The 14,316-nt window shown below is 38.5% G+C and overlaps 1 protein-coding gene and 1 long non-coding RNA gene across 4 annotated transcripts in view; one reads left to right on the forward strand and one right to left on the reverse strand.

Annotated features, from left to right (window-relative positions):
* The window catches only part of GALNTL6 (polypeptide N-acetylgalactosaminyltransferase like 6), a 1,246,491-nt gene that overhangs the window by 848,446 nt on the left and 383,729 nt on the right, over positions 1-14,316 (forward strand). The gene's annotated exons all lie outside the window — the stretch shown is intronic.
* The window catches only part of LOC129481254 (uncharacterized), a 48,223-nt gene that overhangs the window by 18,795 nt on the left and 15,112 nt on the right, over positions 1-14,316 (reverse strand). The window contains exon 3 of the long non-coding RNA XR_008657307.2: positions 1,490-1,622. This is a non-coding gene — a long non-coding RNA (uncharacterized lncRNA). The remainder of the gene's footprint in view (positions 1-1,489; positions 1,623-14,316) is intronic.

A 14,316-nucleotide genomic window follows, 5' to 3' on the forward strand; every position in this document is an offset into this window, starting at 1 on the left:
TGGATTCATTCAGTTGGTACCCACTGAGTGCTTATGAGGTGTCCAGCACTAATCCAGGCTCTGAGGATTCTGTGATGAAATTAGCCAGACAAGACCCTGCTGAATCTTCTCTTTTTCTAGAGAAAGGTGGGCAAATAAGCAACTAAAAAAATAATTTCAGGTGGTGGTAAAAAGTAAGAAGAAAATGAAACGGAGTGGAGAGATTAGACGGGATGATAAGGCTCTTTCAAAGGAGGTGGTCAGGTCAGGAACAGCCTCCCTTCTCCAAGGAGCTGATATGTGACCTGATACCTGGAGAAGGAGAAAAACTCAGCCATTTGAACATCTGGAGAAAGAGCCTGCTGGGCAGGGGAGAAGAAGTGCAATGGCCCTAAGACAAGAAAAAGCTTGGCATGAGAAAGTAATGGAAGCATAGTCCCTGTGAAGCCCAGCAGTAAACATGCAGAGGGTGGAGAATGATTTAAGATGGGGCTGTAGAGGCACCTGGAAATCAGATCCCAGAGATTTCAGGTCTGTTCAGAGGTTTGTCTTCTATTCTAGATGCAATGGGAATAAGTCATCTGAACTATAATAGTATCACTCTGGGTACTATATTCAGCATAAGCAGAAGGCTTGTAATAATGAGAGAGCAAGCACAGTAGGAGAACTAAAAGAAGGCTAATCTAATGGGGATAACTTAAAAGGGCAGAGAAATGCAATCCAACTACCAGCCTAGAAGGATAGATAACTGGAAATATTAATATTAAACGTATAGCATTAATGACTAACATCACCCTTCTGTTCACCAAATACTTGATTTCCTCTCCTTTCCCCATGTGCTGTATATTCAACCTCTCCCTAAGTGGGACAACCCCAAGGTCCCACCAGTCGGAGGATCAGCTCTGAGTTCAAGATCTCCTGGTGACGCATCCTAGTCTGTGTATCAGAGAATAATGTGCTGGTTTCTGTATCAGGTTTGGATGTGATTTCACTTCATCCAGAAATCTATGAACTAAAAAGGTGACTTGGCTAGGCGTAGTGGCTCACGCCTGTAATTCCAACACTTTGGGAGGCTGAGGTGGACGGATGACTTAGGGTCAGGAGTTCAGGACCAGCCTGGTCAACAGGGCAAAACCCCATCTCTACTAAAAATATAAAAAATTAGCCAGGCATGATGGCGCACGCCTGTAGTCCCAGCTACTTAGGAGGCTGAGGCATGAGAATCACTTGAACCTGGGAGGTAGAGGCTGCAGTGAGCCAAGATCATGTCACTGCACTCCAGCCTGAGTGACAAAGTGAGACTGTCTCAAAAAAAAAAAAAAAAAAAAGAAAGATGACTTACATGCCCAACTCCCACCCCAACACACATCCACACCCAATAGGCAACTGCAGAATAAATACATAATAATTCTAAAGAGATTCACATTCAGAAAAGGGAGGAGTATCGGATACATGGCAGACATTTGATAGCAATTCTGGAATCTAGGTGGTGATTGTGAAGGTTTACTACCTTAGGCACAGAGAATGTTCCCATATTAAATTGCAGTTCTTATGTCTTGGAAGGGTTCTCTTGCCCAGTTTTCCAAAATTCTTGACTCCATCCTCTAAGATGTTCTTCCTTTGAGATTCTTCTTTCCTTCAATCTGGAATGTGTATTAAAGGATCGTGCACTTCAATGTCTACTCATTCATAATTCTTTATTTTAAAATTTCAAACAGTCTCTGTCCCTTTAAGTTTCAGCTTGTGATTCATTTGACAATACAGTTCTTTGAAGACCTTACTCAATTTCTTCAATACCTACATTTTTTTTCCAAACATACTTCTATTTGCTACTTTTGCTTTATCACACCCAAATCTCTTGTCTCTTTTCCTCTGGACATAACTAAGGTATGTTGGACTATCCAGTTTAGGTGAAAGAGCCATTTTGTCCAGTTAAAAAGATTTAGGCACCACACCTTTAGGAGGTCATGGATCTGAGTCAAAGATTTTAACAATAGGTGTGACAGTCATACCTAGAATTCATACTTGCTGCAAGAGTAGTTCCTCAAAGACCTTCTCAGCTTTATCTTTTAAAAGGGTAAGATTCCTTACAGCAAATCCCCCAAACTAGACTCTTTTTCTTCCTACATACAAATTGGCCAGTTCTTTTCTAAGCTAATTATTGTCTTATTAGCACCCTGACAAATGCAGTCAACAATAACCAAAATCAACTTCAAATGTACTTTAAAATCTAAGCACTTGCCTAGAACAGGGTTTGGTAATCCTGTAGTCCAAATCCAGACAACAGCCTGATTGTGTGAAAGGGGAACTAAAGATTGTACAAACAAGCAATGAAGAATGTGCAACAGAGACTCATACAGTTTGAAAAGCCTAAAATACTTACTCTTTCTCTTTACAGAAAATGTTTGCCAAGTACTTACCTAGAAGTACAAATATATACCTCCCAGGTTAAACTACCATCTTAACTAAAGTCTCATCCCAGAATAACACAAGCTGACCTCCTTCTTACTTCCAAACTTCCCTTGCCACCTACCAATCATTAAGCCAAAGCCACACATTTTAGGTTGTTTTAAGGCAACACCTCCATTTCTTGATACCAACAGCTGTATCCATCAGATTAGGCTAGGGCATGCTGCAGGCCTCTGCTTATCAATCTCTCCAGAACCACACCGATGGATATTTCATGCCATTGCAAGCTTCCATGAGCATCATTACAAGGAAAAAATGAACTTGGCAAATTGTGCACTGCCTCAAATCTTCTGCCTGAAAATGACACATTTTATTTGCCAAATTAAGGCACACGGCCATGGTTAACTTCAAGGTGTAGTGATTTACTTAAAGGTGGCCATGGTTTACTTTCCCCTGGAAGAGGAAGTAAAAAAGAATTGGTGATGGTTGCTAATAGCTACGACACCTGCAGTCCCATTCCACAAAAATAGCCTCCATTAGGGGTTGGTAAAAATATTTTCACTTTGTTTCATGCATATGCGTAAATATTATCTTCCCCTAACATTACCTTTCACATAATAATCATTATATGCATTCATACTTATAGTAAAGAGCAGGGACTATGACTATTTTGCCTATCATAAGATACAGCACAAGGAATGGAATGAACTCAACTATTTATTATATTAATGAATAAATAAACTAATGTCATTATTTCTATGTTATTTAATAGTTTCTATGTTCATTCTACTAGTGATTTTTGGTTTTTTTTATGAACATTTGAACCTTTTATTCCTCATCACCATAAAGAATGAAAATTAAATAGTGCCTATACCCTTTCACCTCCTAGACTATGCTAAGTATTTAAACATAAAACTTTTTTTATCTCTGTCCCCTTCTTACATATTCTGCTTTTATTTGTATTTTGCTAATCTGGAATTTTTTACCTAGATTTTTGCTAACTTTATTTCACATTATGATTCTTCAATTTTTAGAAATCATTCTTAATATTATTTTAAATTTGCATGTACAAAAGTAACCATAATTAGATTTAACTATAAGTTCTATGCCGTTATTGTCTATCAATGTTTCCTCCAATTCTCTTGAGCTCTTTATTTTGATACATTCATTGTTTCACTATCATACTTCAAAAAAAATTTTTTCAGAACTAGGACATGGTGAATGGTGTTTCTGAATCTTTGCTTGTCCAAATATAACTTTCCTTTCCATTCACATGAATGATGGTTTGTTTGGATCTTGAAATGGAGCATGAAAGTTATCAGAATCAAAATGGAGTCAATTGTGTTAAAAACTGGGGAAGATAAATAGAGCTAGGAAAGGCCATGAAGGGAAGCTTCTCATGCACAAATGACTGAGAACAAAAACTATCACAAAAGATTGCAAAACCCAAAAGTTTGTGTGAGATTGCAGTCTCGCACAAAGACTGCACAACCTTACATACACACACAAAAAAAACAATTCTGTGAGGACATCTGCCCAGCAACTGCTTGTTCAACCTTGGACTAATTCCACCCTTGTTATTGACCCTTGTAGTCAAGGATTATTATCTCAAAACAATTATGTAATTCTCCTCATTTTTCTTTAAAAAACCTTTATCTTCCTTTACCACCCAGAATGACAACCTAGTTTACTATGGCACACATATTCCCATTGCAATGCCTATTTCCAAATAAATATCATTTCCATTTAAAGCATCTCCCTCTCTGTTTGTTATTTAGGATGATGGGAGTCACAGTCCACTTGCACTCCAAAGTTTGAGAAGCACTAGTCTATGCTGTATTTGCAGCTCTTGTGGACTCCAGCAAGAATTGTGTAACTATTGCCTTCTAGTGAAAGCCACTGTATGCCAGGAGGCAGATTCTGAGCAGGGTGAATCATCGTGGATATAGCAGAGAAAAGCAGGCAACTGGTGGACATTCTAGTGCCACCTCTCTTCATTTCCAAAGCTATTCCCACCAAGTTTAGCCTACAAGAATGATAAGTCCACTTGCTGTGGATGTGGAGTTCAAGCTGCATCCTCAAAGCCTCTACTCACTCCTTTCTAGGCTTTCCCTATCATGCCCACATCTTCCTTCCTCTGTCACTTCATGTGGGGTAGTGGAGCAACTCCTAGCGGAATCTGTGTTCCATTAGAGTTACAGCTACTCACTGAAACTATTGCACCCTCCTCCCTTCTACTGGCTCCATCACCTGTGTTAGGAGCTCCCTGCACCAAATCTTCCACTTTACTGAGTAAATAGTTAGAGCCAAAGCGAACACTGTGATAAAGCCTGTGTCAGCTGCCATGTTGATTTTCTACTGCTACTGTCATAATCACAAAGTTAGCAGTTAAAGCAACACCCATTTTGCAGGCCAGTTCTCTGCTCTGGGTTTCACAAGGTGCTGGGCGGGCTGTGTTCTTTTCCAGAGCTCCTGGGGATGAATTCACTTCCAGGCTCATTCAGGTTGTTGGCAGAATTGAATTCCATGAGATTATAGGACTCAGGTCCGGTGTCCCTGCCAGTGATCAGCCCAGGGTGGGTTGTTCTCAGGTTTTAGAGGCTGCCCACATTCTTTTTGGGGTGGCACCTTCCTCCTGCTTCAAAGCTAGCAAAGACCCTTCACAATAGTTCCTCAATTCGCATTAGATTAAATCAGCAGGGAGCGGGAATTTTGTGGGACATCTTTTGAATTCTGCCTTGTGCAGCTGCACTATGCAAATGATTAGGAAAAACTGCAAGTTCTTATTTTGAAGTAATTTTCCAAGTGCCTGCGGTACATCCTTACTCTCACTCCTGCTTATCACTGGGAGGATTTTATATAGAAAGCACTTCCCTAACTTTTTAGGAACTCCCTGTTTTGCCTGTGATGAACCACTCAGCATTTCCCCCCGCATTAAATTACAATGACTTCATTTGAAACAGAAATGCCTCAAATGTTGGGATCTACTTATGATAGCCTTCCCTCTTGACCAGGACTCAAAGACTATTTTGCCCTAATGTGTCTTTGGTCAATAAAACGGAATTTGGAGAGTTTCAGAAGGTACATTTGTAAGTTCAATCACTGTCTAGAAAGCATGAAAAAAGATATTAGAAAAAAATGTGTTGCTCTTGAGTGTTATTGCCATTGATGAGTTCCACAGTGCTAGTAGACCATATTAGGCATTTGAATGAAACGGAATTGAATGAATTCTATTTTTAAAAAATGAATTGTACATGACAGCTCACAAGTATCCAAGAACTAAATTTAAAATGTCAAAGGTTATGTAAATCTTATATGTTTAGCTAACCCTCTAATGAGAAAGATTCCCAACGCTGAAGTCTCAAATTGTTTTTGAGAACACTGAGGAGAGAAGCCACATAATTTGAGAGTGTCACAACCGGTAGTCCTATAAAGAGGAAGATCAAACAGCCAATGTGAATTTAGGCCATGAAGAGGTTTAATTTAAAAGCTGAGAACAAAATCACAGTCCTTTCATAATTATTATAAGGAGATATTGGGTACCCTCACTCTCTGGCAGAGCTGTGGTGCCTAATGAAAAGAGAGCATTTCTCTCCTGCTTGGCTTAGTTTATCCCTAATCGGTAGCAGTACTTCAAATTAGCTTCACAATCTATTGGCCTCTCTCAGCCATAAAAGCCTCTTTTCTGTTTGATATTATCATAGCTCCCCATTGAATGTAACAGAAAAAGAGCTCCTACTTGAAGGTTATATCCTTCCTTTTGGATGACCCACTTCAAAGGGTTCATCACATGGTCCAAAGAGAAGTAAAAATAAGATGAGAGGAGTGCAGCAGCTGTGTTTCTAAGACAAGAGGTTCTGAGCTGAAGAACACCACATCGATTAAGGTCAGGGCAGCTGGGAAGGTCGCATTTCAGCCAACAGAGGGCTGAAGTACTGAACTTGAAAACTCTAGAACCTGGGAAATGTCAGCGTTAAACTCAAAAACATTTTATGGAAAAAAACAGTTTTATTGTATAGATTCAGTTCTGTAATATAGATACTGGAACATTAAAATGATCTGAGGTATTGACTTCAAAATCCATCATTTGGGGTGCTGGATTATCTGTTGTTTACTTAACACCAGTAGCACCCAGCTATGGATAAATTGTGTATAATAGTTGTGTTTTATAAGATCAAGATTTTAAAATGGTGACCACTGATTTGTGTCCTCTATTTCATTTAACCTCTGTTGTCTCATAAATGTGGCTGAGGGCAATGAGCTTATTTAAGGCTAACCTGCATATTAATACTTTTATATTATACTGAGATAGTACTTTCCGCCACTTAACCAAGACGTTTGAGAATTGCCAAAAATAATCTACCTCAAAATATATTCACATATGCATCCTCTAAGTCAAGGAACAGAGGGCTCTCTAGAATGGATTGGCCCTCCAATGACCCCAACAGTAGATGCTGATGCTTAGGAAGGATAGATATAATAGTTGAAGAAAAAAATTGCCAGTTGAAACTTTTGTTTGATTGCCACTTCGGCAGTCATTGCTTTTTGTTATGGCCAAGTTAAGTCGTTATGGAATTAGAGAATTTTGGAATTTTTTTGTAAGTGTTCTTTTAATAAATGTCTACTCAAGCCATCTGCCCATTTTTATTTTTATTTTTTGTTTTTTAACTTTTATTTTAAGTTCATGGGTACATTGCAGGTTTATTATATAGGTAAACTTGTGTCATGGGGGGTTGGTATGCAGATTATTTCATCACCCAGGTATGAAGCCCAGAAGCCATTAGTTATTTTTCCCACTCCTTTTCCTCCTCCCACACTGCACCCTCCAATAAGCCCCAGTGTTTGTTGTTCTCCTCTATGTGACCGTGGGTTCTCATCATTTAGCTCCCTCTAGTAAGTGAGAGCATGTGGTATTTGGTTTTCTGTCCCTGTATTAGTCTTCTTCTAAGGATAATGGCCTCCAGCTCTATCCATGTCCCTCCAAAAAACATGTTCTTCTTTTGTATGGCTGCATAGTATTCCATGGTGTATACATACTACATTTTCTTTATGCAGTTTATCATTGATGGGCATTTAGGTTGATTCCATGTCTTTTCTACTGTGAATAGTGCTGAAATGAACATATGCATTCATGTATCTTTGTAATAGACCATTTATATTCCAGTAATGGGATTGCTGGGTCAAATGCCATTTCTCATATTGGGTCTTTAAGGAATTGCCACACTGTCTTCTACAGTAATTGAATGATTTAGACTGCCACCAACAGTATATAAGCATTTGCTTTTCTCTGCGGCCTCACCAGCATCTATTTTTTTTTTTTTACTTTTTAATAGTAGCCTTTCTGTTTGGTGTGAGATGGTATCTAATTTTGGTTTTGTTTTCCATTTCTCTAATGATCAGTAATATTGAGCTTTTTTTCATATGCATGTTGGCTGCATGTACATCTTTTTTTTTTATTATACTTTAGGTTTTAGGGTACATGTGCACAATGTGCAGGTTTGTTACATATGTATCCATGTGCCATGTTGATTTCCTGCACCCATTAACTCGTCATTTAGCATTAGGTATATCTCCTAATGCTGTCCCTCCCCCCTCCCCCCACCCCACAACAGTCCCTGGAGTGTGATGTTCCCCTACCGGTGTCCATGAGTTCTCATTGTTCAATTCCCACCTATGAGTGAGAACATGTGGTGTTTGGTTTTTTGTCCTTGCAATAGTTTACTGAGAATGATGTTTTCCAGTTTCATCCATGTCCCTACAAAGGACACGAACTCATCATTTTTTATGGCTGCATAGTATTCCATGGTGTATATGTGCCACATTTTCTTAATCCAGTCAATCGTTGTTGGACATTTGGGTTGTTCCAAGTCTTTGCTATTGTGAATAGTGCCGCAATAAACATACGTGTGCATGTGTCTTTATAGCAGCATGATTTATAGTCCTTTGGGTATATACCCAGTAATGGGATGGCTGGGTCAAATGGTATTTCTAGTTCTAGATCCCTGGGGAATCGCCACACTGACTTCCACAATGGTTGAACTAGTTTACAGTCCCACCAACAGTGTAAAAGTGTTCCTATTTCTCCACATCCTCTCCAGCACCTGTTGTTTCCTGACTTTTTAATGATGGCCATTCTAACTGGTGTGAGATGGTATCTCACTGTGGTTTTGATTTGCATTTCTCTGATGGCCAGTGATGATGAGCATTTCTTCATGTGTTTTTTGGCTGCATAAATGTCTTCTTTTGAGAAGTGTCTGTTCATGTCCTTTGCCCACTTTTTGATGGGGTTGTTTGTTTTTTTCTTGTAAATTTATTTGAGTTCATGGTAGATTCTAGATATTAGCCCTTTGTCAGATGAGTAGGTTGCAAAAATTTTCTCCCATTCTGTAGGTTGCCTGTTCACTCTGATGATAGTTTCTTTTGCTGTGCAGAAGCTCTTTAGTTTAATTAGATCCCATTTGTCAATTTTGGCTTTTGTTGCCATTGCTTTTGGTGTTTTAGACATGAAGTCCTTGCCCACGCCTATGTCCTGAATGGTATGGCCTAGGTTTTCTTGTAGGATTTTAATGCTTTTAGGTCTAACATTTAAGTCTTTAATCCATCTTGAATTAATTTTTGTATAAGGTGTAAGGAAGGGATCCAGTTTCAGCTTTCTACATATGGCTAGCCAGTTTTCCCAGCACCATTTATTAAATAGGGAATCCTTTCCCCATTTCTTGTTTTTGTCAGGTTCAGCATATAAACAGAACCAAAGACAAAAACCACATGATTATCTCAATAGATGCAGAAAAGACCTTTGACAAAATTCAACAACGCTTCATGCTAAAAACTCTCAATAAATTAGATATTGATGGGACGTATCTCAAAATAATAAGAGCTATCTATGACAAACCCACAGCCAATATCATACTGAATGGGCAAAAACTGGAAGCATTCCCTCTGAAAACTGGCACAAGACAGGGATGCCCTCTCTCACCGCTCCTATTCAACATAGTGCTGGAAGTTCTGGCCAGAGCAATCAGGCAGAAGAAGGAAATAAAGGGTATTCAATTAGTAAAAGAGGAAGTCAAACTGTCCCTGTTTGCAGATGACATGATTGTATATCTAGAAAACCTCATTGTCTCAGCCCAAAATCTCCTTAAGCTGATTAGCAACTTCAGCAAAGTCTCAGGATACAAAATCAATGTATAAAAATCACAAACATTCTTGTACACCAATCACAGACAAACAGAGAGCCAAATCATGAGTGAACTCCCATTCACAATTGCTTCAAAGAGAATAAAATACCTAGGAATCCAACTTACAAGGGATGTGAAGGACCTCTTCAAGGAGAACTACAAACCATTGCTCAATGAAATAAAAGAGGATACAAACAAATGGAAGAACATATCATGCTCATGGGTTGGAAGAATCAGTATCGTGAAAATGGCCATACTGCCCAAGGTAATTTATAGATTCAATGCCATCCCCATCAAGCTACCAATGACTTTCTTCACAGAATTGGCAAAAAGTACTTTAAAGTTCATATGGAACCAAAAAAGAGCCCGCATCGCCAAGTCAATCCTAAGCCAAAAGAACAAAGCTAGAGGCATCATGCTACCTGACTTCAAACTATACTACAAGGCTACGGTAACCAAAACAGCATGGTACTGGTACCACAACAGAGACATAGATCAATGGAACAGAACAGAGCCCTCAGAAATGATGCCGCATATCTACAACTATCTGATCTTTGACAAACCTGCATGTACATCTTTTGAAAAGTGTCTGTTCATGTTCTTTGTCCACTCTTTTTATGGTGTTGTTTGTTTTTTTCCTGTAAATTTGTTTAAGTTCCTTATAGATGCTGGATATTAGACATTTGTCAGATGCATAGTTTTGCAAAAATTTTCTGCCATTCCATAGGTTGTCTGTTCACTTTGTTGATAGTTTCGTTTGTTGTGCAAAAGCACTTTAACTAGATCCCATTTGTCAATTTTTGCTTTTGTTGCAATTGCTTTTGGCATCTTCATTATAAAATTTTTGCCCATTTCTATGCCTAGAATGGTATTGCCTAAGTTATTTTCCAGGGTTTTTATAGTTTAGGGTTTTACCTTTAAGTTTTAATCCATCTTGAGTTAATTTTTGTATCTGGTGTAAGGAAGGGGTCTAATTTCAATCTTCTATATGTGGCTACCTAGTTATCCCAGAACCATTTATTGAATAGGGGATCCTTTCCTTATTGCTTGTTTTTGTCAGGTTTGTTGAAGATCATACAAATTTAGGTGTGTGGCCTTATTTCTGAGTTCTCTATTCTGTTCCATTGGTCTATGTGTCTGTAACCAATACCATGTGGTTTTGGTTACTGCAACCCTGCAGTATAGTTTGAAGTCAGGTAGCATGATGCTTCCAGCTTTGTTCTTTTTGATTAGAATTGCCTTAGCTATTCAGGCTCCTTTTTGGTTCCGTATGAATTTCAAAATAGTTTTTTCTAGTTCTGTGAAAAATGTCAGTGGTGATTTAATAGAAATAATATTGAATCTATAAATTGCTTTGGGCAGAGTGGCCATTTTTATGATATTGATTCTTTCTATCCATGAGCATGGAATGTTTTTCCATTTGTTTGTGTTATCTCTGATTTCTTTGAGTACTGTTTGGTAGTTCTCCTTGTAGAGATGTTTCACCTCCCTAGATAGCTGTATTCCTAGGTATTTTGTTTTGTGTGTGTGTTTGTGTGGCAACTGTGAATGTGATTGCATTCATGATTTGGCTCTTGGCTTGACCGTTTTGGGCATATAGGAACGCCAATAATTTTTGCATATTGATTTTGTATGCTGAGATTTTGCTGAAGTTGTTTATCAGCTTAAGGAGCTTTTTGGCTGAGACTATGGGTTTTTCTAGATACAAGATTATATCATCTGCAAACAGGGATAATTTGACTTCCTCTCTTCCTATTTGAGTGCATTTATTTCTTTCTCCTGATTGCTCAGGCCAGGACTTCCAATACTATATTGAGTAGGAGTGATGAGAGCGGGCATCCTTATCTTGTGCTGGTTTTCAAGGAGAATACTTCCAGCTTTTGCCCATTCCGTATGATGTTGGCTGTGGGTGTGCCATATATGCCTCTTATTGTTTTGAAATATGTTCCTTCAACACCTAGGGGTTTTTGTTTGTTTCATTTTTTGTTTTCTTGTTTGTTTCTTTGCCTGATTTTTTGGTTTGTTTTAGACAGAGTCTCACTCTGTTGCCCAGGCTGGAGTGCAGTGGTGCAATCTCGGCTCACTGCAACCTCCACATCCCAGGTTCAAGTAATTCTCATGCCTCAGCCTCCTGAGTAGCTAGGATTAAAGACATGCACCACCAGGCCTGGCTGATTTTTGTCTTTTTAGTAGACATGGGGTTTCACCATGTTAGCCAGGCTGAGCTCAAACTCTCCACCTCAGGTGATCCACCCGCCTCAGCCTCCCAAAGTGCTGGGATTATGGGAGTGAGCCAGCATGCCTGACCAATACCTAGTTTATTGACTTTTTAACATGAAGGGTGTTTAATTTTATCAAAAGAATTTCCCCTTCGATTGAGATAATCATGTGGTTTTTGTTTTTGTTCTGTTTATGTGATGAATCACATTTATTGATTTGCATGTGCTGAACCAACATTGCATCCAGGAATAAAGCCTACTTAATCATGGTACCTACACTTTTTGATAGATATCCTGCTGGATTCAGTTTGCTAGTATTTTGTCGAGGATTTTTGCATTGATGTTCATCAAAAATATTGGCCTGAATTTTTCATTTTTTGTTGTTGTATCTTGGCCAGATTTTGGTATCAGGATGATGCTGGCCTCAAAGAATGAGTTAAGAGGCGTTCCTCCTCCTCAATGTATTGGAATAGTTTCAGTAGAAATGGTATCAGCTCTTCTTTGTACATATGGTGGCATTCAGCTGGTCCTGGGCTTTTTGTTTTTTTGCATTGGTAGGTTGTTTATTACTGACTCAATTTTAGAACTTATTATTGGTCTGTCCAGGGATTCAATTTCTTCCTGGTTCAGACTTGGGAGGGTGTATGTGTCCAGGTATTTACTCATTTCTTCTAGATTTTCTAGTTTGTGTGCATAGAGGTGTTAATAATATTCTCTGATGGTTGTTTGTCTTTCTGTGGGGTCATTGGTAATATCCACCTCATTATTTCTAATTGTGTTTATTTGAATCTTCTCTATTTTTTTCTTTATTATCTAGCTAGCAGTCTATTTTTTTATTAATTTTTTCAAAAAATGAGCTTCTGGATTAATTGATCTTTTTTTTTTTTTTTTTTTTTTTTTTTTTTTTTTTTTTTTTTTTTTTGAGACGGAGTCTCGCTCTGTCACCCAGGCTGGAGTGCAGTGGCGCAGTCTCGGCTCACTGCAAGCTCCGCCTCCCGGGTTCACGCCATTCTCCTGCCTCAGCCTCTCCGAGTAGCTGGGACTACAGGCGCCCGCCACCACGCCCGGCTAATTTTGAATGGTTTTTTGTGTCCCAGTTTCCTTCAGTTCAGCTCTGATTTTGGTTATTTCCTATCTTGCATTGGGATTTGTTTGCTCTTGATTCTCTAGTTCTTTTAGTTGTGAAGTTATGTTGTTAACTATAGATCTGTCTAACTTTTTGATGTGGGTATTTAGTGCTTTAAATTTCCCTGTTAATACTGCCTTAGCTGTGTCCCAAAGATTCTGGTATGTTGCATCTTAGTTCTCATTTGTTTCAAAGTACTTCTTGTAGGTTATTCAATTTTCATGTAATTATATGGTTTTGAGTGAATTTCTTAGTCTCGATTTCTAATTTGATTGTGCTGTGGTCCAAGAGATTGTTTGTTATGATTTCAGTTCTTTTGCATTTGCTGAGGAATGTTTTACTTCTGATTATGTGATCAATTTTAGAGCATGTACCATGTGGCGATTAGAAGAATGTATATTCTGTTTTGGGGAGATGGAGACTTCTGTAGATATCTATAATGTCCATTTGTTCCAGTGCTGAGTTCAGGTCCTAAATATATTTGTTAGCCTTCTGTCTTGATGATCTGTCTAATATTGTCAGTGGGTTGTTAAAATCTCCCACTATTACTGTGTGGGAGTCTAAGTCTTTCTGAAGGTCCCTGAGAACTTGCTTTATAACTCTGGGTTCTCCTCTATTGGATGCATATATATTTATGATAGATCTTCTTGTTGAATTGAACCCTTTATTGTTATGTAATGTCCTTCTTTGTCTTCTTTGATTGTTTCGGTTTAAAGTCTGTTTTGTCAGAAACTATTATTGAAACCCATGTTTTTTCTGTTTTCCATTTGCTTGTTGGATTTTTCTCCATCCCTTTATTTTGAGCTTATGTGTGTCATTACATGTGAGGTGAGTCTCTTGAAGACAGCATACCAATGGGTCTTGGTTCTTTAGCTTGCCACTCTATGTCTTTTAATTGGGAGCATTTAGCCCATTTACATTCAAGATTAGTATTGACATGTGTGGATTTGATCCTGTCATCATGACAGCTGGTTATTTTGCAGTCTTGTTTATGTGGTTGCTTTATAGTATCACTGGTCTGAGTACTTCGGTGTGTTTTTGTAGTGGCTGGTAACAGTCTTTTCTTCCCATGTGTAGCACTTCCCTCAGTAGCTCTTGTAAGGTAGGTCCCGTGGTGACAATTTCCCTCATCATTTGCTTGTGTAAAAAGGATCTATTTCTCCTTTGCTTATGAAGCTTAGTTTGACCAGACATGAAATTCTGGGTTGGAATTTCTTTTTCTTAAGAATGTAAAATATTGGCCCTCAATCTCTTCTGTATTGTAGGATTTCAGCTGAGAGTTCCACCATTAAACTCATGAGCTTTTCTTTGTAGGTGACCTGACCTTTCTCTCTAGCTTCCTTTATCACTTTTTCTTTCATTTTGACCATGGAAAATCTGCTGATTATGTGTCTTGAGGATGATT

The sequence above is a fragment of the Symphalangus syndactylus genome, chromosome 4 (genome assembly GCF_028878055.3).
Source record: "Symphalangus syndactylus isolate Jambi chromosome 4, NHGRI_mSymSyn1-v2.1_pri, whole genome shotgun sequence".
NCBI lineage: Eukaryota > Metazoa > Chordata > Mammalia > Primates > Hylobatidae > Symphalangus > Symphalangus syndactylus.